The 15855-nt window shown below is 41.4% G+C and overlaps 1 protein-coding gene across 5 annotated transcripts in view; it reads left to right on the top strand.

Moving 5' to 3' along the window:
• The first annotated feature begins 4982 nt into the window (after window positions 1-4982).
• RABGAP1L (RAB GTPase activating protein 1 like) overlaps window positions 4983-15855 on the top strand; it is a 770330-nt gene continuing 759457 nt past the window's right edge. For 3 of the 5 annotated variants that reach the window (XM_047076973.1, XM_047076974.1, XM_047076971.1), the window contains exon 1: window positions 4992-5136. The gene's annotated coding sequence lies outside the window, so the exon portion shown is untranslated. Of the gene's footprint in view, window positions 5137-15855 lie in introns of all 5 variants that reach the window. The other 2 variants (XM_047076976.1, XM_047076975.1) reach the window with 2 other exon arrangements.

Below are 15855 nucleotides of genomic sequence, written 5' to 3'. Positions count from 1 at the left end.
AATAAAGAGTTAAAATAAAAGAAGTCCTGAGTCCCCTAAATCTCTTAGAGATTGAACATAGAGGTCTACGTTTTCTAATAATAAACTCCCAGAGTGATTTTGTTGTATGTTAAAGAGAATCACTGGCCTAGATCAAAGTAGAGGACTCTGATGGTGAGATGGATGTTGGATACTTGCCGCAAAGTATGGGAAAAACAGTTTCTGGTATGTGTACTTTCTATTTATCAAATTACAAAAATTGTACATTTATTCTTTTTCAGAGAGATTTATGGCTCTGCCTACTTTACTGCTGAGAAAATTTTCTGATCCCTACATATATACTGATTTTGTTCTTTTTAAAAATGTTTATTTCTGAGAGAGAGAGTGAGCAAGCAGGGGAAAGGCAGAGAGAGAGAGAGAGAGAGAGAGAGAGAGGAGGAGGAGGAGGAGGAGGGAGGGAGGGAGGGAGGGAGGGAGAGAGAGAGAGAGAGAGAGAGAGAGAGAGAGAGAGAGAGAGAGAGAGAATGAATATCCTAGGCAGGTGCTGTGCCACGAGCACAGAGCCTGATGCGGAGCTCAAACCCATGACACATATTCATGACCTGAGCCAAAATCAAAAGCCAAACACTTAACCGACTGAGCTACCCAGGTGCCCCTAATTTTGTTCCTATTTAATTTTAAAAGTGTGATTTTAATATAGGTTTGCTTTATCATTTGGGCTTAGTATGATTTGCCTGAATTACTCTGAGTTTCAGCCCTACATAAAACTGAAACATAAAAGTTTGTTTTCTGTATCTATAGTCTCCTCTATGACACCTTTGATCTCTCAGATTCTTAGCGTCTCTTTTTTAATCTTCCCACTAGTAAAAAACCACTCAAAAACCATATGATAAACTCATTTATACAAGATTACTGATTAGAGTCATGAAGTCCTCTTCTCAGGGAAAGTAGATTTAAAGAGGGCACAGGATTTAAGTTGTTAAAAAGAAAGTATAGTGATGAATTCTCGGGCATCAAGTAACCTAGTCAGAGAGTTTTGGGGGGTGGTTACCTTCAAGACCCTTTACACTGTTACCAAGCAGGTTGTTACCTATTGATCCATTGAAAATGTATCCTTAGAAGAACCGGATAATGCCTTTTCTTTTGTAACTTGCATGGAAAACTTAACTTTGGCTGCAAGCAATAAAATGCCAGGTTTGAAAATTTTTTAATGTTTATTTATTTTGAGAGAGAGAGAGTGTGTGAGAAGTGGAAGGGCAGAGAGAGAGAAGAGAGAGAATCCCAGGCAGGCTCTGAGCTATTAACAGGGAGCCCTGATGCCTGGCTTGATTTCATGAACCATGAGATCATGACCTGAGCCAAAATCAATAGTCAGATGCTTAACTGAGCCACCCAGGTGCCCCAGATTTGAACTTTTTAAACAGTCCAGAAAGCTTATTGGCCCAGGAAACTTAGTAAATCTGGAAAGGGGTAGGCTTCAAGCTGGGTTTGAGCTTTTCTATTATATGTCGGCTTTATCCTCAGGCTGGCTTCCCTCATGGTAGCAAAGTGGCCACAGTAATTATAGGACTTAGGTTCATCTATCACACTAACCAGAGTAGGAAACAGGGCACTTTCCTTCTCCCAATAAACATGAGATCTGGCCTTTCTTATGATTGGGCCACTTTAGATCTGCATTAGTGTCTACCCTTGACAGAGTTAGGTGGAGACCAGATTAGGCTAGTTATGGAATCAATTAGGGCCCACACCTGGAGCTGGAGCCGGAGCTTTTCCCATTCAAATCATTAGCTGCCTCACAATTGCAGAGGGGTAGAAATGCATGCTGGGGAGTCAACCAACAATGCCCAATATAAAAGATATACATTTCCCGCCATTAAATACCATGATTTAAATTCTTCCAGGGGTGCCTGGGTGGCTCAGTCGAGCATCTGACTTTGGCTCAGGTCATGATCTCAAGGCTCCTGAGTTGGAGCCCTACGTTGAGCTCTATTGGCAGCTCGGAGCCTGGAGCCTGCTTCAGATTCTGTACCTCCCTCTCTCTCTCAGAAATAAACATTAAAAAATTAAAAATAAATAAATTCTTCCATTTTGTTCAATATGTAACTTATTTCTTGGTTTTGATATTATAAAATTTTATAATTTTTAAAAAGTTTTTTCTTGGGGCGCCTGGGTGGCGCAGTCGGTTAAGCGTCCGACTTCAGCCAGGTCACGATCTCGCGGTCCGTGAGTTCGAGCCCCGCGTCGGGCTCTGGGCTGATGGCTCAGAGCCTGGAGCCTGTTTCCGATTCTGTGTCTCCCTCTCTCTCTGCCCCTCCCCCGTTCATGCTCTGTGTCTCTCTGTCCCAAAAATAAATAAACGTTGAAAAAAAAATTAAAAAAAAAGTTTTTTCTTAATGTTTATTTATTTTTGAGAGAGCACAAGTGAAGTTGGGGCAGAGAGAGGGAGATACAGAATCTGAAGCAGGCTCCAGGCTCCGAGCTGTCAGCTCAGCCTGACATGGGGCTTGAACCCGCGAACCATGAGATCATGACCTGAGCCAAAGTCAGGCACTTAACCAACTGAGCCACCCAGGCACCCCTAAATTTTATCATTTTTTAAAAAGTTTATTTATTTATTTATTTATTTTGAGAGAGAACATGAGTGAGGGAGGAGCAGAGAGAGAAAGAGAATCCCAAGCAGGCTCTGTGCTGTCATGCAGGGCTCTAACTCACGAACCTTGAGATCGTGACCTGAGCTGAAATCAAGAGTCAGATGCTTGACTGAGCCACCCAGGTGCCCAATATTATCAAATTGGGAATTGCAGGCCCACCTGAAAGAAACAGGGTAAGATAAGGTACACCAGGGAATACAGAGACTTTGAGGAGAGAACACATGTCCTGTAGCCAGCCAATTGTCACTATGTAGGTCCGCTGTTTCCAAATCTTTAAAAGAGAATGCCTATGAAATCTTCTGGCTTTTAACATTAACTTTGGCTAGTTTAAGTACTGTGTAGGCCGAACAAAACAAAACAAAACAAAACAAAACAAAACAAAACCCAACATGTTTGTGCATTAGATCTGGACCTAGGCTACTAGTTTCTGTCATATTATGAGCCATGCTCATAATACCCTCCTCCAAAGTGAGAGCTTTAGCTCTTTCAAGGACTAGGGCTGCTAGTATTTGCTAATGGCAAAGGAAGCCATAGCAGGGAGAGAAGTGAGCAGCACACATTATATGAAGGATGCTCTTATTTATTCTTTGGCATGTACTTAAAATTGTTTTCTTGGTGGTGAGGATGAGTTTACACCGAATCACCCTCACCGTCTCTTATTTAGGTTCTGTTGTGACTTGTCTCTTATCTAGGTTCTCTTATGGCATCTCTTATCTAAGTTCTATTGTGAAGAACAGTTCAGTTTTGCACAATGACCCCTGGTGATCAGAGGTGTAACATGTGGCCATAGGTCAGAGTTTGCCCTTTTTGTCAAAAAGCTTCTGTCCAGTGAGAGGCTGTCAGAAGGTAGAAACTATGTCTTTCATCTGTTGACTTCCTCATGGTCCCCAGTGTAACTTTACGTGTACTTTATTTAGTAGAGGTTTGGTACTTATCAGCTTATTTACTAATAGGTACTTGTTTATTAATAGATACAGATGATTTGAGTTGTTCTAAGCCTAATTTTATTAAATATCAAACTTCCAGCATTTACTGAGTCAGGGCCAGAGCTAGGTAGACTCTTGGAATACAGAGGTTAAAGGACCTTCTGGGAAGGAGCCCAGAAGGGTAGGGGAAACAGAGAATAGTTGTAATACTCTTGATATGTCCTAGTATCTCTAGACATTTAAATCAGGAAAAGTTAAAAAAAAAAAAAGAGAGAGGGACCTTTGGACAAATATCATATGTCTCAGAGCAGTTTTCGGATCTAATTGGGGAAACGAGAGCAGGGGAATTGAAGGGGGACAGAGGGGGGAGTATTTTAAACTAAACAATTCATTCTAGAGCTCAAATCATTGGACATACACTGAAAGCTTGCTGCACCAAAGGCATTTATTCATACAATTGCATTTATGGAGTACTTCCTGTGAGTCAGGCACTCTGCTAGGCATTGTGTAAGATAGAAAAATGAATGAAGCAGGTCCTCAAGGATTCTCTAGAGGGATAAAATATTGCACAGATTTACCTAGATAAGGTTGAATATATGCGGTGCCACAAACCGATAGAAACAAAGTGCTATGGAAATTAGGAAAATTTACAGTTCATTTCTGGCTGCAGGATCTAGGAAGGAGGATACCTACACTTGAAGGCTCAGTACACAATACTTGTAGAAGAGAAAGAGTTGGTTTCTTTTCACTCTACTATGTCTATCTACTCCCAAGAATAAAATGAGGGCCAGTTTTCTACCTATAAGTACACAGCAGGTATTTTCCCTCTTCTATCTCCCGAGTCCCACACGACGAACCAGGAAGGGAGTGCTTCGCAAGCACACAAGACACCTTGAGAAAGGCACAGAAGAGAAACTGGCGAGAAAAAGTTATTGTTTAAGGTGACTTCCCTGAGGATTACTGTGCATTAAGAGTGAAGACACGTAAACCAGGTTCCTGAGCAGGAACACAATCGCCCCAAACTTAGAATTATCTAAGAACTGGCTAAGCACTGGGCAGGGCCGTCACCTACCCTGACCGGGGCCCGGGGAGGCCCCTCAACGCGCTCGAACCGGCTGGCCCCAAGTGCGCGGTTACCTCCCCGGAGGGTTCTAACGCTAGGCGAGGGCCTCCCGCCCTTTTCCGGGTCCCTATTCTTACTACCCAGGTTCTATCAGGTCTTCGCTCCCCCGCCCCCTGCCCAACCTCCGCCAGGCAGGGACGTGTACGCGCGTGCGCGCCGCCCCCGAGGGCAGAGAAGGCGCCTCCGCCCTCAGGAGCGCGCACGCCGCGCCGAGGGGCCCTGACGCGCGCGCTCCCGGCCCGCCTCCTCCTCGGCCCGCCCCCTCCCTCGCCTCTTCCTGCCGGGCGGTCCCCCTCTCCCCCCCTCTTCGCTCCCTCCGCCTTGCTCCCTCCGCCCTCCCAGGGCTCTGGCGGCCACGGAGTGAACGGGACGGGCCCGGCCGCAGAGCGCGGAGCGGCGGGTGGGACGTGGGCGCCTGGCAGAGTTGTTCCGGCCCTGCCCGCTGAGACGTGAGGAGGTGAGGCGAGGGCGGCCTCCTAGGGGCGGGTTGGCGGCCGGGCGGCAAGGAGCCGCGGGCCGGGCCGGGGGTGTTGGCGCCGGGGCTGAGCCGTGGGAGGGTCGGTGTGGGGGCCGGGCCGAGCACGGGATGCGAGAGGACTGCGGGGAGGAGGGCACCGGGGCTCCGGGACTGTCGGTCGCTTCCTGGACCCCACAGCTCTGCCTGCTGGTCGCTTCTCCCGGCCCGGGCGGAGTCGGGGCGCCCCTCACCTGGGGGCGGGGTGGGGACTTGGGCGCTCGCCCCCAGCTGTGCCCTCCTGACAGTGCCGCCGCCTCCGCCGCTGCGCCTTGCCTGCCGCCTGGCTCGAGGTCCCTGCAGCCCCGCGTCCGGGGGGCGTGTGGTTGGGGTATTTGCTTACCCACACAGGCTTCTGTTCGTGACCGCTTTCGCCCTCGCGCTCCCCCTGCCTCCGCCCGGCACTTTGCTCCGCTTTTGCTGTTGATGCTTGTGGTTTTGCAGTCTGGGAGGGGCTGCGTCCTGGGCAGATCTCTACCTGCAAGGAATGCCCCGCTTCAGAGTTGACCTCCTGGCCGCGAAAGTCCTCCGTCCAGGTGTGGGTGCTTAGTGTCCTGATAACTGAGTCAAAGTTTCTGAGACTGGTCTAGTACTTTGCACGGGTCGCCAACGGTGCAGGGCTGGGCAGTGCGTCAGCATGTGGAAAGGGGCTACCAGCCAGCAGAAGGTGGCCGAGTGCTAGAGGACTGGACTGACAGGGTTTGTTTCTGACCCTGGGGCAGTGCGTCTAGGTGCTTGTGTATTCTCCTTGTAGCTCTCACGATTATCTTAGAAAATGTACCAAAACATAGGTGGTCACTTGCAGAGTTGAGGGTTTCCTGCAAGTGAGGAGAAGAGCCAACCTCATTATGCTAATTAGTGGTAAGGAGAACTTTTGCTTGCTGGAGAGATTTCAGCGGTGACTGGAAACTGATTTCAAGGCCTGCATTTTAGTACTGGAAGGTTTAGGGATTTTTAATACACTTAAATTTTCTTGTACTTGGTGGGAGGTAGGTGGTTGCTTATTACAGTTCTGAAAACACAATTTCAAGAAAACATTCTGACTTTTCTTATAGCAGTGTTTACATATGGCTTCTGTACTGTAGAATAGCCAATACTATGATGTCAGAAAATAAAAAATGAAGTTTGCTTGTAGTCAAATTGGAAGTGGATTTTGTCCATGGAAAATATTGGTCCACCAGCTGCTAGCACTGGAAAACTGGCCTATGATTCATTATCTCAAGAAAGAGCCCCATGTGAAACTCACAATGAAATTGCAAAGGAGCAAGACCAGATGAATTTCATCCGTTTGTATTTAAATGCTCACCTGTTTGGTGAGTTAGTTGAGACTGTGAGTTAGACTGGTGTGTATATTAATTCAAAATGTGCTCTGATATTATGTATTAATAAGTCATCTTGGGAGAAGTGGATGTAGTTGGGCAATGCTGATATGAGAACATGTTATGTAGCCTACATTATATTCTAGAAAGCTGGAAACAAGGTAGTAGATCCCAGTACTATTGGGACATGTGGTGAATAAACCACCTAGCATAAAAAGGTGTGACAGTACATGTGTGAAGTTGTTGTTGTTGTTTTTTGGCCTGAGTTATTTGATGGGGACTTTAATATACAGTATTATGGTTTTGCTATTCTGAGAGTTTTTGTTCCTTTTGTTCCTGTTTCATGATTTAGATAGTTTTCTTTTCACTCTAGTAGTTATTATACTATTTTTTGAATGAAACAATTTTATAAGGCATATGAAAAAAGTTTTCATGTTTATCAGCTTACCAGCGTAAAATTTGTGACTTGTAAAAAGTTGTAATTAAAAAATTTTTCTTTGCTTTAACCCAGATTTCAACTCAGTTCTATATTTATTTGAACTCAGATGATACAGAATTAAAGCTGAAAGTCCTTTTATCCATTCTTAATGGAATAGTTAAGGAATTCTGTTGTGCCAAGCAAAAATATTATGAGTGGGAGACAGCCAAGTTCAAGAGATTAACTTTGAAGACAGTAGTAGCTAACTAGCAAAAATTTCTTGCGTTGAGGGTATAGAACTGGATCTGCGTTCCATCCTACCATTGTCTTGAAGAGGTGTGGGGATGATTATGGCTAGAAAGAGGGTGTTTAGAGAATAAAGTAGAAACTGTAGTCTGTGGGATTCCCAGGCACAGAGCGTTTTTTGTTGTTTTTTTTGTTTTTTTGTTTTTGTTTTTGCTATGTCTCACAAGTTTTAATGAGTTAATGCACATATATAGCTCTTGCTTTGTAGGAATAGGTCAGCCACCGGGTCTGAGTCTGACCAGCAGAAAAAGCTGTTCCAGCCTCTGGTATTGCAAAAGTAGCTCAGCTTCTTATGAAGATAGTCTTATGAGCATTTGCCATGACTAACAGTGGAGGCAGAGAAAGTACTGACTTGAGCCTGAGTTATGGTAAAACATACATTTTGGAGGAGAGATTTAATACTGTGAACATGGAAGAAGGCCTTTCTTGACTTGTGCCTTTTCAGAGTGGTGAATAATTTTCACTTTGGTCAGTATTTGAGATTGGGTATAAATACATGAATGTCAGTGAACCGCTAATAAGGAAGAGTTCATGGAATTTAGCAGAACTTGTATCTCAACATTCAACTTTTCATATTTCATTTACTTTCCATATTCACTCATTCAACAGGTAGGATGCCATAATTGAGGATAGCACGTTTGTGCTCATGCTGACTCCTTTTTGTCAGATTTTGGTACTTTTTGGTGTAATTTTTGGGGATTTTCCATGGAAGCTTCTAGGCATATAATTAGTTGATGTGGAGTTAGATTTGGGCTACGATTATTTGAAATTCTGAGCCTTCTTGTTTTCTAAATAGCTTTAAAAATAGAAAACAGGGGGCGCCTGGGTGGCTCAGTCGGTTAAGCGTCCGACTTCAGCCAGGTCACGATCTCGCGGTCCGTGAGTTCGAGCCCCGCGTCGGGCTCTGGGCTGATGGCTCGGAGCCTAGAGCCTGTTTCCGATTCTGTGTCTCCCTCTCTCTCTGCCCCTACCCCGTTCATGCTCTGTCTCTCTCTGTCCCCAAAAAAATAAATAAACGTTGAAAAAAAAAATAAAAAAAAATAGAAAACACAATTCTTTATAAACACTCATGAAAAATCTGGTTACAGACTGTGTTGTTGTCTAGAACAGCCAAGAATATATTCAAGAAACTTCCCCTCTCCTTACCTAGTTTAGTAAGCTTAAATAAGAAATAAAGTTTTTTTTTTTTCAATAAAAGCCTAATTTTCCCAGAGTATCAACTGTTGGATGTGCTGTTTTATTTTTTTCTTTTTTCCCTCATTGCCTGTTCTAAATTCAACAAGTACATGTCTCTAGTCCATGGCAAAAACTTAATTCTAGTAGGGAATTCTCAGAAATGGGAGGTCTTGTTTGGGGATGCAAGCTTGTGCTGGAGAATTTGGCTGGAAAACATCAAATATAGAAATTAACTTTTTTATAGCACTGTTTTTTTCTGTACCTAGGGTTCTCAGTGGGGTGGGGGCATGGGCACAAATGTCACAATTACTTGGATTTTTTTTTCATATTATATATTTTCTCTTCCTCTCCTCCTTTCTCCCCTAACCCTTTGCTAAATGAACCACTGTTACTAGTAGGAGTGTGTTTTGTCCCTAAGGTGTGTGGGGCTGAACAAAGGCTGAGAACCTTGGCCCTTTGCTGATACTTCCTAAGCCAGATTTCCACTCCCTGTAAGTTGCTGTCTGTTGATATCAATAGGGATCTCTGTAACTCTCATTTCTGAGGAGAAATACATTTTGGTGGTAAAGAGATTATGTATATAACCAAACTCAGAGTAAGATTTATTGCATTGTGGAGGACACATGGAAGAGACTAGGAGATTGTTCAGCTGAACATTTATGAAACTGTTTTGACTGGAACTTACAATAAGAAACATGTTTTATACCTTAACACTCCCCCACCCACCCCATGTGCCTGTGTACAAAGTTGAAAATTTGGCAAAACTATACTTATCTTTTCAGGACCTTGCTGGAACTGGCTCATTGTACTGGCTTGTAGAAGCAGTGTGGCTTTGTCTTCCTCCCTCGCTCCATGTTCAGTGACATGAGCTTGAAATTGGCCGTGGTGTGAGAGCATGTAGAAGTATATAGTTCAGGGCCTTTTTCTCCGCTTCGTATAGCCAGTTTTTAAACATTTTCTGCGCACTACTGCCTACAACACACTTTGATGTTTTCTATTACACTTCATTTATTTAAAAAAATGCTGGGTTTGGACTCCCAAATTGATTTTATAGCCAGCTAATGATAGATAACAGTCTATATTTAAAAACTGGTTTGGTCTACCCTCTCCTCTTTGCAGGTGAACATACCAAAATGTTGAAGTTCAAGGTCCGATGGCTAGTTACTAGTAAAGCCAGGTCTCCAGAATCCTAGTAATCTGGCCTTATTTCTAGTGGACTTCTCTACTAACCCAAGCCATTTATGTAGCTCAGTTGAAGCGCTTACTATGTGCAAGACATTGGTTAAGCAGTTGGAATAGAGTTTGAATAAGGCATGGACTTTGACCCTAAGGCCTTTATGTTTATGTAGGGATTAGATATGGAAACAAAGCTACTATAAGGCAGAAAGTAATGTGTGGTAAAGAAATAAAGATAAGGCACTCTAAGAATTTAGAGACAGGAGGGGGCGATTACTTTTGGTTGTAAGGATAAGGGAAGAGGTGACATTTTAACCGTGCTTTGAAGAATAGGTAGGATTTGGACATGTGGAAATAGGACAAATAGTATGTAAAGAAAGGCCTTTCTATACCAGGGGCCAAGGGTGATCAAAGATCAAGAGGGAAAGGACTAAGCAAGAAAGAGCATCAGATGGTGAAGAGCCTTAAATGCCAGTTTTCCTTTCTGCTTTTCAGTTTATCTTTCCTTTTTGACTCTGGAGTCATCTAGTAGTACTTCTTAACATTAGGCTTTATATATATGCCTTGCTCCTGATTAGAATATGACCCAGAGAACACTTGAGTATTCTTACAGTAAAAGCTGAAGGGAAAAATTATTAGTGTTAAGGAAGCAACCTTGTGTTTTCCAATCCTAAAACTATTGGAAAGTAAGGGAAAATATTTTCTTTGTGAGGAGATACTATTATTTTTTGTTTTGCCAGATAGCATCAAATTGGCTGTAGTAGAGGAGGGAGCAGTTTTGAAAGTATTTTCAAAGTGCCTTTAAAATGTGATTTCAGAATGGATGGATCTTAGTTTTTGGAGGCAGATCTGGTTCAGGGAGAAAGGTAGTCTTTACAGATCCATGACTGGGCTGACTAGCTTTCAGAATTTAGGGCATCAAGGCAAAGTATTTTATATGACATCCAGATGTGAGGGATTGATAGATTTTTATTTTTATTTATTTTTTTACTCAAAGAATTTCAGCATTTATGCTATTTGACAGGCTGTATGACTGAGGATGTTTTGAAGTCCTGGATGGACCTTGCCTTGTTCCACAGGTGAATTAGATGGCTAGAAATGAACATAAGTGACAGTAAGGTATGTCTGTCAATCAGATTGACTGGTGATAGCTCTCAAGCTTTTCTGTCTTCAGATGATTTCACACTTTACTGCTTCTAAGTAAGATGATGCACAGTCAATTTGAAGAAGCTTTAGTTCTTTTTGACCTCTCAGTTCTGTAAAGGTAAAAGCCCTTTTAGAGTGTTGCCCAGGTAACAACAAATACACAGACTGGTAGAAGCATGTGGAAAATTTTGGTAATCTTGGTGATGAAGTTGCTACAGTAAATAACTGCTTAGTTGGTAGAAGCTGGGCTACTTCTGGATGGTTGACGAAGAATTTTTAGGATGAGCTTTTGTTCCAAAATAAATATGAATTGTGTCTTTGCCATTCTGTTTTCCTCATTTATTTAAGCTTCTGATACGTAAAGTTTGTCCTGTCATTTCAGAAGGTTTCAGCAGTTTCATATGAACTGCTTCACAGGATAGCACACCCCAAATAGCGTGATAAGAGTTCAGATGCAGCATGCCTCAGATACCTCACACCAGTTGAATGGAGTAGCTAATCGTGTCAGCACAGGGTTGTTTTTTTTTTTTTTAATTAATTTTTTTTGAGATGTGTTAGGCTTCACAAATAGAGTTTATATGATATTGATGTCTTTAAGCTGTGTGTTTTCTACAGGTATTCACATATGCAAAAATGTGTATTATGTATGTATACAGACATGCACACACCCACTAATTGTTGGTATTTGTAGTGAGAGTATGGTCTACCTGGCAAATGCCTAAGAACAAGTGGTCATACTCTTTGAAGGCTATCATGTGAAACAGTGACAAATATGACAGTAATGCAAACCCAAAGGGACTTTTTGCATGCCAAATTTCCAGGAAAGGAGCACATTTAAAAAGGCAAGTGTAGGACACATTCATGTATCAGTGAAGGATTTCTCAACTTTTCCTGTACCCCACATATACACCCATATTCTGTCCTATTTTTTAGTAGTAAGCAAAATCGCAAGACTTCAAAATCAGACTTCCACCGCAGGGGATGCAAAGAACAAACACTATTTTTAGAAAAACTACAGACCTGTGGTTTTCACTTTTGCAGATTTAAGAGATATATAATACTAGTTTTTGATAAACCATACAGAATATTTATTCTGTGCTTCAAGATGTATTCATTTTGAGGTCCTATGCTAAGAGCATTGAACAAATGCAAATCGCTAGTGGTTAATCAGGAATTTCCTTGAGTAGTTTCTCTGTGTAGTAAATTTATCTTGGTATGACATTTTAAATAGATATATTTTAATTTAGTGAAAAGTCAACCACTGAGGGGAACCTATATATATATATACTGGCAGACAATATGGTTTCTTAGGTTTCTGTTTTTTTCCTTAGGGTGTTTTATAGTATTTTTGTTACTTTGGCTTCTGAGGCCATCAGACCTCATTCATTTATTATTTCCACCAAGCTCTTCCCTCATGAACTGTATTCTTTCATGTTATTTAAAAAAATTTTTTTTTAAACGTTTATTTCTGAGGCAGAGAGAGACAGAGCATGAACAGGGGAGGGGCAGAGAGGGAGGGAGACACAGAATCTGAAACAAGCTCCAGGCTCTGAGCTGTCAGCACAGAGCCCGACGCGGGGCTCGAACTCACAGACTGTGAGATCATGACCTGAGCCAAAGTTGGACGCTTAACCGACTGAGCCACCCAGGCACCCCTTAAAAATTTTTTAAGTTTATTTACTTATTTATTTTGAGAGAGAGAGGGCAAGTGGGAGGTGCAGACACAGACAGGAAGAGAGAATCCCAAGCAGGCTCTGCACTGTCAGCTCATTGGGGCTTGAATTCATGAGCTGTGAGATCATGATCTGAGCCAAAGTTGGGACACTTAACCGGCTGAGTTACCCAGGCACCCCCCTGTATTATTTCATTTTAAATCTTTGTCTGATATGTGCCCTACTGTTAAGGAGTGTATGTTTGGACTAATGTTTTGATTTGCCTTTGTCCTAGTCTTTGTGTAAAGATAAATTACTGCCTATCAAGTTGGTACTGAATTTTTTTTTTAAATCTTTATTTATTTTTGGGAGAGAGAGATAGAGTGTGAGCAGGGGGGGAACAGAGAGGGAGGGAGACACAGAATCCAAAGCATGCTTCAGGCTCTGAGCTGTCAGCACAGAACCTGATGTGGGGCTCGAACTCGTGAACCGTGAGATCATGACCTGAGCCGAAGTTGGAGGCTTAACCGACTGAGCCACCCAGGTGCCCCAAGTTGGTACTGAATTGCAATTCAGTTAATGTCTCGTTTCCTCTATCCATTTTTTCCCTCAGTATTCTAGAATATTATTATTCTTCTTCAAATCCTAGGACTGTCTGTTTACCTATACTAACAAACTATAACATTTTTATGCATGAGTTATGTAACTTAATTTTTCGTGAATGAGTCTAGGCCTCAAGTTTTTTTTTTCTTTTTAATTCTGAAATGCATTTTATATTGTCTACATTGTGAGTAGTTTTGATGGATGAAACAGGTTTCTACAGTTGGTTTCACAAACAATAAAATAGCAGTCTCTACCATTTGAAGATACCAGATACAGTTTTTAAAAGGTAATTTAACAATAGGTTAGAGAAACCAGTTTGTTTAGCAATTAATGTGATACTTGCCATTTTGCATAAAAATTTCATTGTTTGCATGCTAATCATAGTGAAACTTTATTATATTACACAGAGGAGAATTTACTTTTTAAAATAGAGGGCTTTAGTGATTTTTGCATTTTGGAGAATTTCATTTGGAAGAGGATAATAATAGATTTTAAAAATTTTGGTTGGGCTGGGGTATGAATATGGGCAAAAATAATCATTAAACTGCAAATAGCTAAAATCATTTTTTGATTTTATGGAAGACAAGGTATGTAGAACACATGACCTTAATTCTTGATCTACTGCTATTGTGAAATTCAGAGAGAAAAAGTTATTTACCAAAAAAGTGATTTCTTTATTGAGTAATAATGAACTAACATTGAGGGTTTAATGGATTACTTATATAAGATACTGTGCACTCTCTAGTTAATCTTGACAATAACAGTGTGGGGTAGGAGTTAGTATAATATTATTCCCAGTTTGTGGATGAGGAAATGGTGAAGGTCAGTAACTTGCTTAAAATCATCCTTCTCACAAGTGGATGATTGCTCCTAAATCTGCCTCATTGTGACTCTCAACTAGTATCAATGATTCTTTAAATGGGGGTGATGATACTTATCTTGCCTATTTCATAGGGTGGTTATGAGAAAATAATGAGCCCTGATGTGGGGCTCAAACTCATGAGCGCATGAGGTAATGACTTGAGCTGAAATGAAGAGTCAGATGCTTAACTGACCGAGCCACCCAGGTGCCCCATTTACTTTTGAGGAGCCAAAGAAATCTTGGAAATAGATAAACACTTAAATTACTTTCTGATTACTAAAATGAACCATAAAATAAGTTGAACAGATGAATATTTGAAAGGCTGTTTGCACAGAAGACCTATTTTGTGTGGGTCCACAGGATCAGTGAATGAAAGATGAAGGAAAAAATATAGGGGTTTATTGAATAACAAGTGGATTGGATGATCTTTAGCAAATTGAATTTATTCTGCAATGAGGAAGAGTATATTAAATAACATGAGGTAACTTCTAAGACCCTTCGAAGATTAAGAATATATGAGTCCTGTAATGGGTGACTTTTATTCTTCTAACAACTTGAAGTAGCTAGATACAGCCAAGATAACTTTTAGCTTGGATCATCAACAGTCACCATTCTTTAATGTCAATTTTTTGCACTTAGGTTGAGCAGAAGTATGTAGTTGCCTGGGAAAAATGTAGTTATGCATTTTTGTCTTTTTACCTCCAAGATAAAAAGGTATTTTTCATGGTGAGGTGGGTAAAAGATTTTAATAGTGTATTGTCACATGCTTGTATTTAATACTTTTCATATTACTTTCCCTTAAATTTAGATTTCCCGAATGTGTATTTGGGAGAAGAAAGGTAATGTTGTCATAGGTATGAAAAGTCATTTTTATTATATGGAATGTTATGGCTTTATGGCCATAAATTCAGTTTCATTCTCTGACATTGTTTTATTCAACAGCATTTATAAGGCAGAGTATGGGTTCTGTGCATAAGAAGCACAGGTAAGAGACTGTTAGTTAAGCTGACAGTCATATTGGAGAAACGTCAAAACAGTGGAGTTTAGCGAGGACGGGGCAGCATAGGATGTGTCTTACAGGAAAGCTTCAGAGTGTTATGTACCCTGGCCTAGGATTTCAGGTAAGGCTGCCTGAAATATCTGAGTTGAGCTGAAAGAAGGCATGAGAGACTTATTTTATTTATTTATTCATTCATTCATTCATTCATTTTTTTAAATGAGAGAGATCTTTTATTTTTTTAAAGTTTATTTATTTAAAGAAAGAGCATGTGCGGTGGAGGGGCAGAGAGAGAGGGAGAGAGAGAATCCCAAGCAGGCTCTTTTCTGTCAGTGTGGAGCCTGATGCAGGGCTTGAACTCACAAATTGTGAGATCATGACCTGAGCCAAAACCAAGAGTCAGTTGCTTAACTGACTGAGCCATCCAGGCGCACTGAGAGAGACATTTTAGATAGAGGTATGAAGATTTGAAATTGTAACTCTTTACCTATGTAGACCCTGTGTAGGCAGCTCCTCATTTCTCTGAATTTTGCAAAAACCCCAGAGTAGATGTCATTTTTATAATTAATTCTTTATAAATCTTTTTATTTCTCACTGATAACTTATTTTTATGTTAAATATGCTTGTTTCTAAGGTAGCAGATTAGAAGGAGGAATAATTTAGAAGAGGTGAGATGTTGTCGTAAGCATACATACTGATAACAGGACAGTGAGATTGCTGACATGATAGCAGTGCAGAATAGAAAAACTATATACAAAAAAAACGAGTCTAAAAACTGTAGATAGTTGCGCTCTGTCTCTTTCTCTCTCTTAAAAATAAACATTAAAAAAATTAAACAAAAGTAAAGGGGTGCCTGGGTGGCTCAGTCAGTTAAGTGTTCGACTTCGGCTCAGGTCATGATCTCACTGCTCGTGAGTTCAAGCCCTGCATTGGGCTGTGTGCTGACAGCTCAGAGCCTGGAGCTTGCTTCAGATTCTGTGTCTCCCTCTCTTTCTGCCCGTCCCCTC

The sequence above is a fragment of the Lynx rufus genome, unplaced genomic scaffold, assembly GCF_022079265.1.
Source record: "Lynx rufus isolate CCGP_SWC_20201006 ecotype Redwood Valley unplaced genomic scaffold, mLynRuf1.p SCAF_15, whole genome shotgun sequence".
In the NCBI taxonomy this organism is placed as follows: Eukaryota; Metazoa; Chordata; class Mammalia; order Carnivora; family Felidae; genus Lynx; species Lynx rufus.
This window is presented reverse-complemented; position numbering and strand designations above follow the sequence as displayed.